The 18,362-nt window shown below is 45.7% G+C and overlaps 1 long non-coding RNA gene across 1 annotated transcript; it reads right to left on the bottom strand.

Moving 5' to 3' along the window:
- Positions 1 to 2,535: 2,535 nt before the first annotated feature.
- On the bottom strand, positions 2,536 to 17,280 carry LOC310707459. Its single transcript, XR_014526465.1, has 3 exons — positions 17,076 to 17,280; positions 12,535 to 12,651; positions 2,536 to 3,230 (listed from the first exon to the last, which is right to left on the bottom strand). It is a non-coding gene; the product is annotated as an uncharacterized lncRNA (long non-coding RNA).
- Positions 17,281 to 18,362: the final 1,082 nt, after the last annotated feature.

The following is an 18,362-nucleotide window of genomic DNA, read 5'->3' as shown; positions in this document are numbered from 1 at the left end:
TAAAGCATAGAGCTGTCCTCAGACAGAACTGTGTATACTGAAAAGTGCTTAAATCAAGATGGCAAGGGTGAGGACTGAGTGGAAGACAACCTGAACCAGTAAATCTCTGCTAGTTCCTGAGATGTATTAGGAGTTAGTGCATGGAATTGTTGCACATCTTACATCAGTCTTTGGGTGTGCAGTGTGGCTGACAATCCCACAGAAATCAGATTCGATTTGTTTCAACCTCTGTAGGTTGGATTGCAACACCAAAGTTCCATGAAATGCTGGGGCATGTGGTTGCTTAATTTATTTATGGTAAGATGTAAGAATTTAAGCAACATCTTTGTCTATGTGCCCAAGAAGTAGAAGTTAGTAAGATGTGAGAATTTAAGCAACAACTTTGTCTATGTAGAATCACAGAATCAGAGAATCTTAACAGCTGGAAGGGACCCCAAGGGTCATTTAGTCCAGCCCCCTGCAATGCAGGAATCTCAGCTAAAGCATCCATGACAGATGGCCACCCAACCTCTGCTTAAAAACCTCCAAGGAAGGAGGGTCTTCTCCCACCTCTGAGTCTGTTCCACTGCTGAACAGCTCTTACTGTCAGAAAGTTTTTCCAAATGTTTCGTCGGAATCTCCTTTCTTGCAACTTGAAGTCATTGGTTTGAGTCCTACCCTCCAGATCAGGAGAAAACAAGCATGCTTCCTCTTCCATGTGATATTTAAAATGGCTATCATATCTCCTCTCAGTCTCCTCTTTTCCAGGCTAAACATACCCAGCTCCTTCAAGTGCTTAGTTTCCAGACCCCTGATCACCTTGGTTGCCTTCCTCTGCGCACGTTCCAGCTTGTCAACATCCTTCTTAAATTGTGGTGCCCAGAATTGGACACAGTATTCCAGGTGTGGTCTGACTATGGCAGAATAGAGTGGTACTATTACTTCCCTTGATCTGGACGCTATACTTCTGTTGATGCAGCCTAGAATAGCACTAGCTTTTTTTGCTGCTGCATAACATTGTTGACTCATGTTCAGCTTGTGGTCCACTAAGACTACTAGACCCCTTTCACATGTACTGCTAGTAAGCCAGGTGCCCCCCCCCATCCTATATTTGTGCATCTGTTTCTTCCTGCCTAAGTTACATTTGTCCCTCATGAAATTAAATTTGTTGGCTTGGGCCCAGTTCTCCAATCTAATGGCTTGACAAGCTGGGTTCGGTGAATTTATGGCAGACAAGTTTATTGAGACCTATAAATCAGGAGTGGGTGACTTTTTCTGACCTGCAGGCTAGATTGTTTTGCCCCATCCTTGGTGGGCCTAATTTAACAGGTGAGTGGGGCCGCCCACCTATCCGTCACCTGGTTTCACTATGGCCTTTGCAAACAGCTTTGTGCTGCTCCTCTGCAAATCAGCTTGCGGAGGGCTTTTGAGCAGGTCTGAGGAGGTTTAAAGAAGCAGTGTGAAGCTCCTTTCAAGAGCAGTGCTGGAAGAGAAGCAGATTCCATTGAATGGAGACCACTTCCCCCTCCTTGAGCGAGACACACTCCCACCCACCTGTCAGCTTATGAACAGGTGGGAGGGTGCTTTGCTCTAGCAAAGAGATGATTCACTGGGAGCTCATTTTATGCTTCCGATTGTTCCTCTTAAGCCCTGTCCTTACCCACCCACAACCTGATGTCTCGTGGTCCAAGTGAGGAGGCCTGGCAGGCCACATTTGGCCCGTAGACCAGTGATTCCCCCAGGGGCGCCGACTTATAAAAAATATTGGGGGAGCCCGCGAAAGCTCATGAATAATAAATAAGCTCATGAATATGCAGATAAAGTGGCGCCGCCTCCTCGTGAGCGAATAGGGGAGAGCGTGCTGCGCCTATTAATCAGCTCCGAAGGAAATTGGGTGGAGCTTTTGCTCGGGAGGGAGGGCAGGAGGCATGCAGCCCGACCCTGTGCATTTTGGGCTGGGGGAGGGGCGGCGGTGGCACTCTGCTGGAGGGGTGCCCGAGATTATTGGGGGGGCAGAGCCCCCCCAACGAATTTTTGAGGGGGCTCGGGCCCCCTCAGGCCCCATGGAGTCGGCGCCTATGGATTCCCCACTCCTGCTATAGACTGTCCATGTTCAGAGGCCACATGCCACTGAATGCCATTCATTGGCATTCATACCCAGCTTCTGGGTCTCCCAAAGCCATATTTGGGAAGGAGGATGCGGGACCACATGGACCTTCATTTTGATCCAGCAGAGTTTATTGATAAGCTGGAAAATGCTGGGCCTGATATTATACACCCAAATCCAGGCAGTGAGTTCCACACTTGCAGATCAACACTGGCACTGTTGGTTGTATCTCTGTCGAACGCGCTGAATGCATTTGAGATGGATAGGCACAGAGGAAAGCCAGCAAGGAAGGACAGCTCTGACTGCTCACTTCTTTACTACAAGTTTACTCCTCCAAAGTAAGTTCCACTGATTCAATGAGGCTAATTCCAAGCAAGTGTGTACAGGATTACAACCTAAACCTGGATCGTGTCCATAAAATAGCACAACATTCAGGCACAGTACAGTCATTGTCCTATCTATTTTCCATGTTTTATTCGCATTTTATAGTTTCTCACAGAATAGTGGTACATAATGAATTGGAATAAAATCTGAATGGAAACAAGCACGTCGCGAGATTGAATTCTGGTAAGAAACAATGAACATCAAGGGAAGCAATTACAGCTGAAGAAAATCCCAGGAGCAAACCTCTCTGGATAAGTTAAAAAAAATTTTTTTTACATGACATTTCACCCACCAATCTGCTTGAGACATGCAGAGACTCTATAGGTGATATAAGGTGAATAAGGATGCAACTATTGTGACTTCCCTGAGGCTTCTTTGCTAGAAGAAGAAGAATAAAGTTGCTTTTATAAATCCCAGAATGTCTCTGTAAGCACATGGCTTAAAGGGGGGGGGGGGGAGAGAACAGTCACTATTGTGCATTGTAAGTTCACATCATGGCTGGAATGGTGCTTTCTGGTTGCAAGCCAAACACATGATAAACGAGCTTCAGAACCAAGCGGATCTGAGGAGGAACAATGGCATAAAAAACGTAGGCTGACCCCATAATGCAAACAAGCAGCAAACTGTGGAAGATCCACCATTCAAAAGGATCCATGAGATAAGCCATCGTGATCAGCTGGTATTGCCAGTAGTACCAGGAGAGAGTGCTGAACTTGCGTTTAATAGCCATAGCCGTCTTAACAGTGCTCAGGTGCCACACCTAAGAGAAACAAGTGAACAAACAAATGTTTAATGAGAACTCTAGAGGTTTTGAGAGGAGGCACACACATGCACACAATATTTACTGCTATAATTCTGAATAAATTATACCCTGCTTTTCAACCACACCTAGGTCCCAAAGTGACTTACAAAATAATAAAAACCACACTGTAGTTAAACATATGTATACCAGGTAAAAACACAGCTAAAATGCATAAACCTTTTTTTAAATTAAAAAACCAAATACACATAAGATAATTACAATTCAAATGCAAATAAAACCAGTAAAACTTCCACAATAAAGATTGGTAACCAAACTATATGGGGTTGAGAGGGTCAACTAATATTCCTCAGGAAGCCCATGACTTGTTGATGCTTGTAATACTGCAGCCTAAGCCACGATGTTCATTTATTTGGGAGCCAGTGTGGTGTAGTGGTTAAGAGTGGTAGTCTTGTAATCTGGGGAACCGGGTTCACGTCTCCGCTCCTCCACATGCAGCTGCTGGGTGACCTTGGGCCAGTCACACTTCTTTGAAGTCTCTCAGCCCCACTCACCTCACAGTGTTTGTTGTGGGGGAGGAAGGGAAAGGAGAATGTTAGCCGCTTTGAGACTCCTTAAAGGGAGTGAAAGGCGGGATATCAAATCCAAACTCTTCTTCTTATTATTATTTTTATTACATGAAACTGAATATTAATTACCATCTTTTTATTTTATGTCTATAGCCTTTCAGCCAAGGCAGCTTATGTAACAAACTAGTGCCCAGTTTGGGTGCCATATTTGAAGTTGGATTTCACAAAGCAGGTCCAGAGCAGGGCAACCTCAATGGTGAAGAAAACTGGTCTTGTGAAACAGCGACATATGTTTAGCCTGGATAAGATTAAGGGAAGACAGGGTGACTGCTGTCTTCAAAAGTCCAAAAGGCTGTCACACAGAACAGGGGCTCTCACATTTTCTACCCCTGGGGCCCACTTGAGAGGCCTATCAGTCACAAAATGGCGGACGATGGGGCCAGAGCCAATCATAAAATGCCATAGTCAGTTAGGATGCTTGAAGATAGCATAGCTCAGGCTGCTCACTTCCTCCACTTCTGCCTCAGTCTCCTCTTTCCTTTCTGCTCGCTCCACCCTCCTCTTCCTGGTACAGCGGTGGCAGCAAAAGAGGAGAAAGACAAATGAGACCCATCTGGGTTCCCAGGAGAGGTTGGTGGGAGACAGCTGCAGACAACCCACCTGAAACAACCCTGAGACCCACTTTGGTCCCCTGTCTACAGTATGCGAAACGCTGACATGGAAGATGGAGCAAACTTGTTCTCTGTCGCTCCAGAATGAATGGGAGGGCATTTCAAAGAAACATATTCCGGTTTAACAATAGAGGAAACCTGCTAACAGGACAACCTGTTTCACAGAGGAACAGATGGCCTCTCCTTCAGTGGCGCTATTTCAGCAGAAGCAACCTCTCAGACATGCACAAAAATTCCTACACCGAGTAGGACTTTGGATTGGCGGAGCTCCAAGGCCCCTTCTAACTCAAAACGTGCCATTATTCTAGGTGAATGAAATACTTTGCTATGTTAATCGGTCAGGTCCTGGCTTTGTTTGATTGAATCATCTGCCTTTACCTACTCCCTGCATAGTAACACCATACTTCAACTTCTTCCCCTATGATTCATGGCATAAACACCCCTGCAATGGGAGCATGCCATCATGTTTTGTGACATTATACTGGGTAAACAATTTGTAAGCTCCATCCCACCCTGCCCCAAAGAGCTTATTTCTCAGTATCTTTACTTGGAAGTAACTTACCGAGTGAGGAACAGGTGAAGTAACACTGCTGATGGTCAGTACTCCCCCTTTTAAGCATCCCAGCTGAAGTTCTTGCTTTGCAGAGGAGCTGGAAATGCCTGATAAACTATGGCTTAGTGTGTTGTGTGAACCAAACCAGTATAAGTCTGCTTCCTATGTTCCCACACTATTGGGTACAAGCCAAGGTACATCCAGGGTTGTGACTATATTGTGAGTTTCAGAAGTTTGGATCGCAGGAAGTTAATAGGGTAAAAAAGACTGCAGATGTTGCGTAACAGGAATGGCAAAGCTTCCAGACATATAATCTGCCGGGGAAATTGTTCTGGTGGCCAGAACAGGACACAGGTGTGGTCTGCCACTCCACTGCCTTCCACACCTGGAATTCTGTGTCCAGTTCTGGGCACCACAAACTGAGAGGAAATATGATAGCCACCTTCAAATATCTAAAGGGCTGTCACATTGAAGAGGGAGCACGTTTCATCTTCTGGAGGGTTCGAGTCTGGGAGTAGGCCTTGAACCAAAGGTTTGAAGTTACAAGAAAGGAAATTCCAATTAAACATCAGGAGGAACCTTCTGACAGTAAGCTGTTCGACAGTGAAACAGACTCCCTCTAGAGGTTGTGGACCGGCCTTCCTTGGAGGTTTTTAAGCAGAGGTTGGGTGGCCAATTGTCATGATCTAATTGAGTTTCCTGCACTGCAGGGGATTGGACAAGATGGCCCTTGGAGTCCTTTCCAACTCCACAATTCTATGATTCTTTGAAATGTAATCCTAAAAGGCTAGGAGACTGGTGGGGGAGATGATTCACCCTTATTCTTCCCCACTGCCTCCAGCTAGAGAGAAGGGGCAAACTAGGGTGGAAATCAATACAGTGGTACCTCAGGTTACAGATGCTTCAGGTTACAGACACTTCAGGTTACAGACTCCACTAACCCAGAAATAGTACCTCGGGTTAAGAACTTTGCTTCAGGATGAGAACAGAAATTGTGTGGCGGCGGCACGGTGGCAGTGGGAGGCCCCATTAGCTAAAGTGGTGCTTCAGGTTAAGAATGGACCCACGGAATGAATTAAGTACTTAACCCGAGGTACCACTGTAGAAACATTTTGAGAAGCAGACTGCAGTGAGAGGTTTTAAGAGAGATTCAGAGAGAGGGGAAGCTCCAGGAAGTGCCTTTTTGTAGTGAGGGGAGCTGCCTCACTCTGGGGATCTGGTGTGGGGCAGTTTGCCTGCTGTGAGTGTTAAACTGTGTCTCCACCTAGGCTCAGCCTGTACATTTGTAAATAAATGTAAACATAACAAAACATCACAAGTCTCCACTAACTTCTTTCCAAAGGAAACCCAACTCAGGCAAGTGCCATGGCCATGGAATTTCTCACCACTGGAGTAAGCATGACCGTGTGACGCTTCTGTAAAAGGCAAGGGAAGTTTGTTTCTGGGGCATGTTTTGAGCTAAAAATGCTTCACCTGTAAAAGCCCCAAAGGCCAGAGGTACAAAGGTTACTTCTGCGACAGGGTGTGCCAGGAACATCTCATGAATTTTAAGTTGCATCTTAGAACAGGTTTACACTCATCAGCTGGCGACTGTATTAATAAGCCAATATGCAAGGCGGCCCAAATATTAATCTCCCCATTAGAAAATTATGTAAATTATGACAAATCAGCTGTCTGCATGCTAGGGCCTGTACATCAGTTTCCTGGCTTACACAATGCTTTATGCATGTGATTGGGAGGATCAGGGACTGGGAAGAGGAGGAATGGTGGTGACCGCCTCCCCAGCCTGGCCCTTCCAAAGAAGAAGACAGTTCGGAATTACAACAGGGGTTTGAGGGAGATCACAGTTCAGAGGCAGATGAGGGGGAAAGCTGTGAAATAATGGGAGAGGAGGAGGAGGAGGAGGAGGAGGAGGAATAAGCATTAGAGGGATAGATGACGAACACAGTGTCTTTAGAAAGCATTCCAGACCGCCCCTCTCCCAGAACCTGATAAGCATTGAAAATAGGAGAGTAAAGAGCTCAAAGGCAGAGGGCAGGTAGCAGCAACCACAGTGATGGTGCAAGTGAGAGGGAGGGGGTGGAGACTCATTCAGGGCAAAGCCATTGTTCCAAGAGGCTGCATTTCCAAGCCTCTCTCTGTGCAAACTGAATAAAAAGCAGTTGGTAAAGACTTTTCCTTGTCTTATCCATTCCTGGCAACCTGCCGTGCAGGTTGGATCCTCTGCCGGCTGACATCTAGCCTATAATTTCTCTCAAACCAACTTCAATCCAAACTGAGAAAGAGAATCAGACTCTCCAAGTTTCCCTATTTTCCAGGGCCAGTCCCGGATTTACAGAAGCCATCCCAGTTTCTGACTTGATCCTGGAATGTCCCACATTTCTTTAGGACGTTCCTATTTTCATCGAAGAAATATTGGAGGGTGTGGTAAAGGTAAAGGTAAAGGTAAAGGTAAAGGTACCCCTGACCATTAGGTCCAGTCGTGACTGACTCTGGGGTTGCGGCGCTCATCTCGCTCTATGGGCCGAGGGAGCTGGCGTTTGTCCGCAGACAGCTTCCAGGTCATGTGGCCAGCATGACTAAGCTGCTTCTGGTGAACCAGAGCAGCGCATGGAAACGCTGTTTACCTTCCCGCCGGAGCGGTTCCTATTTATCTACTATCACTTTGACGTGCTTTCGAACTGCTAGGTTGGCAGGAGCAGGGACCGAGCAACGGGAGCTCACCCCGTCACGGGGATTCGAACCGCCGACCTTCTGATCAGCAAGTCCTAGGCTCTGTGCTTTAACCCACAGCGCCACCTGCGTCCCTGTGGTAAAGTAAAGGTAAAGGTACCCGTGCCCGTACGGGCCAGTCTTGCCAGACTCTAGGGTTGTGCGCTCATCTCACTCTATAGGCCGGGAGCCAGCGCTGTCCGCAGACACTTCCGGGTCACGTGGCCAGCGTGACAAGCTGCATCTGGCGAGCCAGCGCAGCACACGGAACGCCGTTTACCTTCCCGCTGGTAAGCGGTCCCTATTTATCTACTTGCACCCGAGGGTGCTTTCGAACTGCTAGGTTGTCAGGCGCTGGGACCGAGCAATGGGAGAGCACCCCGCCGCGGGGATTCGAACCGCCGACCATGCGATCGGCAAGTCCTAGGCACTGAGGCTTTTACCCACAGCGCCACCCGCGTCCCTGTGGTAGGATGTCGCTATTTTCATCGGAGAAATGCTGGAGGCTATGCTAGCTTTGTTTTAAGCTGGTAATAGGCACACAGCCTTAAACTGATTAAACGATTAATTCCTATTCCCAGGGTACTCTAGAAACTGCAGTTAACAAGCTACATTTCCCAATATTCTTGGGGGGGGGGACCATGTCTGTTAAAGTGGTAAAAAATCGACAGAAAATGTATATCGTGTGTGAGGCAGATGTGTGCGAAGAGGTTTGTGGACACAGAGGTTCAGAAAGTGCTGTATCAAACACCTAATGCCAGAACATGGAAGAAAAAGAGGCTTTGACTCAACACTCTCAGCAGGAGATTCAAAGATCTAGTAGGCAAGCCCAGTGTCGTGAGAGTGACACCTTCTGGTCATTGGAGAGAAATAAGGCCATTTCCAGCTACGCAGGCTGTGTTAAGCTTTCCATAAGCTACCTTGCTAGATAGTGATCTAAAATAGAGTTTCCTAGTGGAAAGCCCATTTTTAAATAATTGCATACTGATTATTGGCTGATAAAGTATGAAAAATGTCTGTCTCCCACTTTCTACATCGCAAGAACATGAACAATGACATGCCAAAGGTTCACGGAGTCCTTCCATATATCCGTGGTTATTCAGATATTGCACATTTGAAGCACTAAAAATTAGGTTCTGGGATTAAAACTTGGTCAGATCTACCTCAAATTAAGCCAGGCTCCACAGAAAGCTACTTCATTAACACCGTGAAAAGCATTCTTGTTCAAAACACTTAGGGCAGAGTGAGATCACACCCAATGTTTGTTGACTCACACACTGATCAGAACAAAGTAAGTCCTGCTGGTTATTTTCAGGTCTATGAGGATTACATACCGCCCCATACCCGGAGGTCTCAGGGCAGTTCACAGAAAAGATCACAACATATATAATCAGAATGAAAACAACAACCCAATAACACACACACACACACACCCAGAAAAGAGCCACATTTTAAAAGGGCATAGGTTGTCAACAGAGCAACCAAAGGCCTGGTTAAAAAGGACCATTTTTGCCTGGCGCCTAAAAGTGTGTAAGGAAGGCACCAGGCGAACTTCCCTGGGGAGAGCATTCCACAGACGGGGAGCTACTGCAGACAAGGCACCCTCCAGACCTCTTGAGGAGGAGACACAAGAAGGAGGGCCTCAGAAGATGTAGGTTCATATGGGAAGAGGCGGTCCTTTGAGGTATTGTGGTCCTGAGCCACCGAAGGCTTTATAGGATTAAGTGGATTAAGTGGTAATGATCAACTTGCTTCAGTTTTGAGTTTTGGGGCTGTATTTAATAAATGTGTACACCACCCCTCAGGTAGATCTCAGGGTGATTCACAATATAAACTGTAGAGCTATGACTTTCTCATGAGGCTTGCTGGGGTTTTTGAAACATTATTCATCCAATTATTCATCTAGTTTGGTGTAGGAGTGCAAATATCCAGAGTGTGGGGTCAGGTGGGATTACTATGAGGAATTATAAAATATGCATCAAGCCATTGTGTCCACGATGAATGCATTGTGTTGACTGGATTCATTGACTGGATTGTGTTGACTGGATTCATTGATTCATTGAAATTCATTTCTGATCAAATCCCACAACCCTGTGTCAGGAAAAAGCAGCAATGCGAAAACCAGCTGCAGGTGTCTGGAATGCAAAACAGGATGTTGATGTCTGGGACTGTACTATTGGAACAAAGGGGCAGTCTATTTACTGTACTGAGCACCGGATGTTAGCTCAGAGTGTCATGTGACCTGTAATGGAAGTACAGGGGTGGAGTTTCTATCTCTACTGTTGGAGACTGGAGAGTGCAGACACGTTTCTCTATACTGCTGGTATGACAGAAATAAAGCAATGTAAATAGATTTCTGTCTGTCTCTTTTCCCCTCCCTGAGGGAAGCAGGGAGGAGGGAGGAGTTGGTGTGTCCCTCTCATGCTGAGTGGGATCGACGGAAAGACCTTGCCTGTATCCTGCCGGGAGATGCAGACGGGGAGGTCAGCCAGGATCTCAGCCGAATGCCTGGAGAAAGACCAATTACCTCTGACCAAGGCTGAGAATCCGACACCCTGTGCATCTCTGGCCATTTTCTCTCCTGCCCATTTGTCTTTCTTGACAAGTCACGTATGCAGCCCAGTTGCTTCCAGTTGCTTGCCAGGAAGGCATCCTGGGCCATAAAGATAGTGGGCAAGTTTCTTTGATGTAGCTTTTCTGATATGTTAATCTTAGGATGTTAATCTTAGGGCCGGGAAACAGATCTCACCTGAAGGTGATAATGATCACTGTCTTCCTGGCCATCCTCCTTATCATGTATATTGCTTGTTTATCACCTCCGGGGTTGCCAAATGCACTCCTTTGTAGTTCTGTTTTGTTTACCCCAGAAATATGCGTGCTTAATTAGTTTTGGTATTTTAACTTTGTTCCCACGTGGGGTTTGTTGAAATGCTCAGAAGAAATCTGATTGGTTCTTACGAACTCTCTGTAAAAGTTCTTTTGTGAATAAAATGACCTGGGCCAAGGGGTGGAGAGACAAGCAGAGAGTATTACATGCACCCTTCCCAGAGCCTTGCTGGTTCAAGACTCTGTGTGTAGTCTTATTAATCAGAGTTCAATCCTTCATTTGCTTTAGGAACGCCTCAATTTGGGGCTTAAGCCGGAGACTTCCAGTTCAGATTGGGTGAAGATCATGTGGGATGGTGATACTCTTTCCCCCAAAAAATCTTTCTGAAACCTGGTGCCTTTCCTAAATTTTGAACTTCAGCCTCAAACATTGCAGTCCAAAACACCTGAAGAGCAACAAGTTGGAAAAAGCTGGCTTGGAGTGCAGTTGTAATATAAAACAAGGTTGAAATAACAAGCAGGAAGAGTAAGAACAGTCTCTAGAGGGCACCAAAGACCAAGCTGTAGCAGAGAGAAGACTTACCGGTAAGCCCTGTTCAGAATTGGGCAGGGCAGCGGGGGCCTCAAATCACACAGCCTCCGGCTAGCCTTCCTGACCCTTACTACACCTGATATCCAGGGGTGGTATTCAACTACGTTTTATACAGAGTAGACCCACTGAAATTAATGGACGTAACTTACATCATGTTCATCTGCTCTGTGTAAAACTTAATGGAATAGCACCCCATGTGCTGGATAGCATATAAACATAGTCGACTCTCAACGTAATAGCCAAAACCACATACAGTGGTACCTCGGGTTAAGTACTTAATTTGTTCCGGAGGTCCGTTCTTAACCTGAAACTGTTCTTAACCTGAAGCACCACTTTAGCTAATGGGGCCTCCTGCTGCTGCCGCGCCGCCGGAGCACGATTTCTGTTCTCATCCTGAAGCAAAGTTCTTAACCCGAGGTACTATTTCTCGGTTAGCGGAGTCTGTAACCTGAAGCGTATGTAGCCTGAAGCATATGTAACCTGAGGTACCACTGTATGATCAGAACAACCTTGTAAAAACCGTAAAAAGTGCAGCGCAGCACATATCACACTCTCTCAAGACCGCTGTTGATTCTCTCTGCACTTCTGAATGCTCTCCCAGGGTGTGTGCAATGGTGGGTGGGATTGCCAAAGGTTCCCCCTCACTCTCCCACCCCCTTTTAATTTTTAAAAAACTTTTTCAGCCAAGCACATAAATCTGCGACCACATGTTTAATGCACGTAAGTTGCGAGTTGACTGTACATACCTACACCCATAGACTCCGAATGCACGAAGGTTCCAACAACACATTGACATCTATGCACAAAGGCTGCTTTGCACACATGCTGAATATGTGGATGTCACAGTTAAGGAACAACTATGATTCCTCACATCTATGCACACACATAAACACAGCAAAAGCAGCTGCCAACAACTTCAGAGCTGCTCTCTCCCCTTGTCACTTTAAAGTGATAATGTGCTTTTTTAAAAAAATCCCAGAGAAAACATAAGACTATTTTATATTTTGCAGAGAGGAAAAAGATTAGTTCTCATAGTTTCTCTCTATGTTTGGGTTGTTCCCAAAGTTTGGGGAATTGGAAACAAATGTCAGTTTATCAGAATGGAAAAATGAGGGAAAGTGCAGAGGAGACAAAGGAGAGAGAGATTTCATCAGTCCTCTGGGCATATCTACACTGAAGACATGTCCATTTTATAGCAATGTCACAGCTGCTCCCAGAGAATCATGGGAACGATATTTTGGTGAGAATACTGTCTCTGTTTGAGATCCCTAGCTTTCAGTTCCCAAAGTTTCCCAGAGAGGGAAAGTCTGTTAAATCATTTTAAGTCTGTGGTGTGGATGTAATTACTCTCAGCATTAAAGGAAATGAATGTAAAAGCTACCTGCTCCTTCCTTAGGATTTGCTAAAATTTCTCAGCAACTTTCTCCTCTTCTCAGTAGTAACCAACCAGTGATCTGGTCCTCATCTCTTTCTGCCCATTCAGAGAACTCTAGCAACTCTAGAAAGCAGAAGAAATTTGTCCAAATTTAATAATATTATATTATCAAAACCATAGCAACCCATGAAACAATACATACATGAGGGAAATAATAGGTTTATCTATTTACACATATGCTATTTGGTTCTGTAACCTTAATTATATTTTAGTGTTACTTTTTGTTATTGTTGTTATTGATGTTTTCCCCTGCTTTTTAATGCATTTTTATGTAATCCCCCTTTTCTCTTTTCTTTTTCTTCTGATTTACTTTAATTCTCTGTAATACTCTCAGCGAAATAGAAATAAATAAATAAAATTAGAAAGCAGAAGAAATGACACTGTGGAATGGATATAGAAAGCAGATTGCAGTATATGGGAAACAGTGAAGGTGATCAGATTCAAAGGAGGACAGGGCTCCTTTTCCATTAACAGTTTGGGAGGAGGATACATACACTTTACTGGGGCTAAGGGGTGCGCAGGGACGGAGTCAAGGCTGGCTGTCCCATTACCACAAGGAAAAAGTGAGTCTAAATTGTAAATTATGCTTAAGAATGTCTGTCCAAATTTATTAATCCTCTATTTACCTTTGGTGCCCTGAACTTTTAAGATTTGCTGTACTCCATCTGCTGGAACAGAACAAGCAGTGCTATTTTTCTAGAAAAAGAGGTGCTGGAACTCACCACAAATGCCTCCCTCGTTCTCTTAGAATGGCAATGGTGCCATTCTGAGTTCCAGTGAATCCCGGCTGAAAAAAAGCCCTGAGAGGAAGTATTCCAACCAATGTGTCGTAGTCCCCGCCTTTCTCCCTTCTCTAGAACAGCAAGCATAAGAACACACAAAAGGGAAACAGGATCTGGCTACATGCCCCAACACCAATCATCTTCTTCTTCTTCCCAACCTGTTGACTACGGCCTCTGGCAGCCATGCAACCCCAATCAGAGTGAAAGTTTACATGGGTTGCATACGGATGTGACACGCTACCTTTCACATAAATGTTGAACATGTGACCAGAAAACACAATACTGGCCACGACCCTGAACTGAGATGGGACAAAGCGGCTTGTCTGAACACATCTGGAGCAGCCAGCCCCCCAGATCTTCATTGTCCATTATACCTAAACAGTTTTGACCTTTAGTAAAGGTAAAGGGACCCCTGACCATTAGGTCCAGTCGTGGCCGACTCTGGGGTTGCGGCGCTCATCTCGCTTTACTGGCCAAGAGAGCCAGCGTACAGCTTCCATGTCATGTGACCAGCATGACTAAGCCGCTTCTGGCGAACCAGAGTAGCGCATGGAAACGCCGTTTACCTTCCCGCCGGAGCGGTACCTATTTATCTACTTGCACTTTGACGTGCTTTTGAACTGCTAGGTTGGCAGGAGCAGGGACTGAGCAACGGGAGCTCACCCCGTCACGGGGATTTGAACCGCCGACCTTCTGATCGGCAAGTCCTAGGCTCTGTGGTTTAACCCACAGCGCCACCCGCGACCTTTAGCTGAATGTATAAATTACTTATTTTAGTCTTCCAGATTGCTATTTCTACACCTTATACTATTACTGTGCCTTCTCGTTGCTTCAGGTTTTCCCCCCTTCTGTACATCAAGGGATGCTTTGGCCCTTTTCATGTAGAGGTGCCCGAGTGTCCTTCTTACTGCTGTCTGTGCGCATTTACTCAGAGATGGGGCACAGGAGCAGAGGAAGATGCCGTCTACCAAGTCAGGCCACTGGGCCAGCTGGCTCACTACTGTCTACACTGGTTGGCTGACAGAGCCTCTCCAGGATTTCAGACAGGCGTCTCCCCACAGCCCTAGCTAGAGATGCCAGGGATTGGGACCTTCCGCATGCAAAGCAGATGCTCCACTGCTGAGCTTTGGCCCTTCAAAGCTCTGCATTATGGTCTACAGATGTCAATTTTATTTTCTTGTTAATTATGCTCTTTTAAATGTGTATATTATATTTGACTTCCTTTAGCAATGTTTTCTTCTGAAATGTTTAAAGATAATTTTTGCTGTTGTATTAAATGCACATTCTGTAGCTGACCTGCTTTGTTTTGAAATCTTTAAGGCAATATTTTACTTCCCTGTTAATAATAATAAATCATAATAATAAATAATAAATTTTATTTATATCCCGCCATCCCCAGCCAAAGCCGGGCTCAGGGCGGCTAACAACAATCAAATAATCAAACAATCAAATAATCTAACATTCTAAAACATTTCATTATAACAATTAATTAAAATCAAATTAATGGCAACCGTTAAGCAAAGTTCTGTGCAGGTTGCCAGAGGAGGGAGTCAGGCTGGGCCCTGACCAAAGCCCTGGTGGAACAACTCTGTCTTGCAGGCCTTGCGGAAAGATGTCAGGTCCTGCAGGGCCCTAGTCTCTTGTGACAGAGCGTTCCACCAGATTGGAGCCGCAGCCGAGAAAGCCCTGGCTCTAGTTGAGGCCAGCCTAACCTCTCTGAGGCCTGGGACCTTCAGGATGTTTTTATTTGCAGGCTGTAGGTTCCTCTGTGGGGCATACCAGGAGAGGCGGTCCCGTAGGTACAAGGGTCCTAGGCCGTATAGGGCTTTAAAGGTTAAAACCAGCTCCTTAAACCTGATCCTGTACTCCACCGGGAGCCAGTGCAGTTGGTATAGTACCGGATGAATGTGATCTCGCAGCGAAGACCCCATAAGGAGTCTCGCCGCGGCATTCTGCACACGCTGGAGTTTCTGGGTCAGTCTCAAGGGCAGCCCCACGTAGAGCGAGTTACAATAATCCAGTCTGGAGGTGACCGTCGCGTGGATCACAGTGGCTAGGTCAGGGTGAGAGAGATAAGGGGCCAACTGCTTAGCTTGGCGGAGATGAAAAAATGCCGCCTTTGTTATAGTTGTAATCTGCGCCTCCATAGAGAGGGAGGTATCGAAGATTACACCCAAACTCTTAACGGACGGTGCTGGCACTAATTGCACCCCCGCAAGAGATGGGAGTTGCCCCCCCAATCCCATATTGTCCCGTCCCAGCCAGAGGACCTCTGTCTTCGAAGGATTTAACTTCAACTGGCTTCCACGTAACCATCCAGCCACAGCTTCCAAGCATCTGGTCAGTGTGTCTGGGGCCGAGTCAGGATGGCCATCCATCAACAGATAGAGTTGGGTGTCATCGGCATACTGATGGCAACCCAGCCCAAAACTCCGGACAAGCTGGGTGAGGGGGCGCATAAAGATGTTGCTTGGAAGGCATACTTAATATGCGACTTTCTCCAGTAATGTTTAATTTGGATTGTTTTTATTTTATGTGTATATCTGAAGCAGCATCTCCACCCCACCCCATTGTTCAGCCCCAACACTGAGGTCCAGCTCTGAAGACCTTCTGGCGGTTCCTTCATTGCAAAGAGTGAAATTATAGGGATCCTGGAAGAAATCCTTCTCAGTAGTCACACCCGCCCTGTGGAACGCCCTCCTGTCAGATGTCAAAGATAAGCAACTATATGACTTAGTAGACATCTGAAGGAAGCTTTTAATGACTGATGTCCCCTTTCCCCTCTGTTTTTTGCTGGAAGCGGTCCAGAGCGGCTGGGGTAACCTAGTCACATGGGCAGGGTATAAGAAAAGAATTGTTGTGGTTAGGTGGTTTGTGTTGTAAACTGCTAGGTTTGTGTTGTAAACTGTTAGGTGGTTTGTGTTGTAAACTGCTTTTTAAAAGATGTTTTTCTTAAAAACAAAGTGGTATAGAAATAATAATAATAATAATAATAATAATAATAATAATAATAATAATAATAATACCACCACCCTAGGCCTCACTCACCTGTTTCCAAGAGAACCAAGAAATACTATTTATTGTTTTTGCATTTTTTACGTGTGTGTCTTATGTTACTCTATGCACTTGTAATTTTGCACTTTTTATTGTTTAACAAAGAAACTATCATTTCCAAGAGAATCAGAGAGTGCTTGGGCAGCAAACTCTATGACCCTAGAGGAGGGCGTGTGCTTCAAAACCAGGGCTCAATTGGGCGTGCGTGTCTCGAACCCAGCAATCTGGCTGAAGTGTATTTAAAATGTCAAGGAAATAAACAACTATCTGACTTTTAGAAGACATCTGAAGGCAGTGCTTTTTAAAAATGAAACAAAATGTTTAGGGGTACTCTCATTCTGACTCAGGAAAATCACCATTTTATAGTTCATATGGGGGGGGGATACAGTAAATGGACAAAAGTACAAAGATTCACAAAATGTTTAGGGGTATGCGCCCGCCCCCGAATAAAAGCACTGTCTGAAGGCAACCCTGTTTAGGGAAGTTTTTAATGTTTGATGTTTCATTGTCTTCTTAATATTCTGTTGGGAGCCGCCCAGAGTGGCTGGGGTATAAATAAATTATTATTATTATTATTATTATTATTATTATTATTATTATTGGGTTCAGGCATGACCCACCACCAGTAACCCTGGCCCTCTCCCTCCTTACCTGGCACCCTGAGCTTAGGGGTTCATAGGTTGCAGCGCCAGCCTTCCTGGTCCCCAAAAGCCGCTTTCAGCACACTGGGCCTTATTCAGCCCAGGCCTCAGAACAGCTTGGCTTTGATTGGACAGCCCTGCCTAGATGGCAGCCTATGAGCTTGACCCGCTGAGGCAGGCCTGGCACTCTAGGACTTGTCATCTATGGCCCTTTTATGCTTGAGAACTACATGTCCCAGAGTTCCCTAATTCTACAAGCTTTACCTCTGAGCACAGTGCAGAAAAAGCTAGCAGCATGTGGGAAGTTGGCAGTGCCGGATTTATGTACAAGCTAAACAATCTATAGCTTAGGACCCCACTTGAAGAGAGAGAGACACACTCTTTTGCCCCCCCCCCAATTACACTATTAATATACTGCAGTTCAACAATTACTTTGAGAAAATACATATTTTGTTATGTGCAAATGGCTTTAGATACCTATTAGGTCCATAAATTAGTGTATTTTTCGCTCCATAAGGCGCACCTGACCATAAGGCGCACCTAGTTTTTAGAGGGGGAATTCAAGCAAAAAAATATTATTTAAAGGGAGCTCTGAGCAGAGCCTGTATGCGTCCCAGGCTCTGCTCAGCGCTCCCTTTCACGAGCAGCGTGGAGTGTGTGTGTGGCTCTTGGGGGCTTTTCCCCGAGGAGGGAGAAGGGCAGCTTCATCACTGACGGAATTCCCCCACCTCGTAGAAAAGCCAGCAGAAGCCGCACACCCTTTAAAGAGCGTGTGGCTTTTGTGCGGCCAGTCAGTCCCTTCTCCCTCCTGGGGAAAAGCCCGCAAGAGCCGCGCTGAGCTTGTGTGCGGCTCTTGGGGGCTTTTCCCGCCTGCCTCCCCCCTGCATTCACTCCATAAGACGCACACACATTTCCCCTTACTTTTTAGGAGGGAAAAGGTGCGTCTTATGGAGCGAAAAATACGGTGCCATATAGCATATATTCAACACGAAAACCAGTGACAATTTGTTGTTGACAAAGGGCAGCTGGACATATAAAGGGCCCCATTACCTTCAGTAGCTTAGGGCCTCATCAAACCTAAATCCAGCCCTGGAGGTTGGGCATGGGGGACTTAATTTTTTGCAAGGTTATTCAGTGAGGAGCCTTAAATATATGTTTTTCAGGCGTGATGAATTCAAATCTGTTGTGTGTTTTTTTGTGATTTGGCAGCTCGAGATGTCTACGTTCGATGAAGAAGCACATTCAGTACTTTCAGGAAACCAAAGGGTTTTGAATTTTAGCTTCCGATAAGGTCTGG

Source organism: Podarcis liolepis, assembly GCF_965112155.1.
Source record: "Podarcis liolepis genome assembly, chromosome: 5".
In the NCBI taxonomy this organism is placed as follows: domain Eukaryota; kingdom Metazoa; phylum Chordata; class Lepidosauria; order Squamata; family Lacertidae; genus Podarcis; species Podarcis liolepis.
This window is presented reverse-complemented; position numbering and strand designations above follow the sequence as displayed.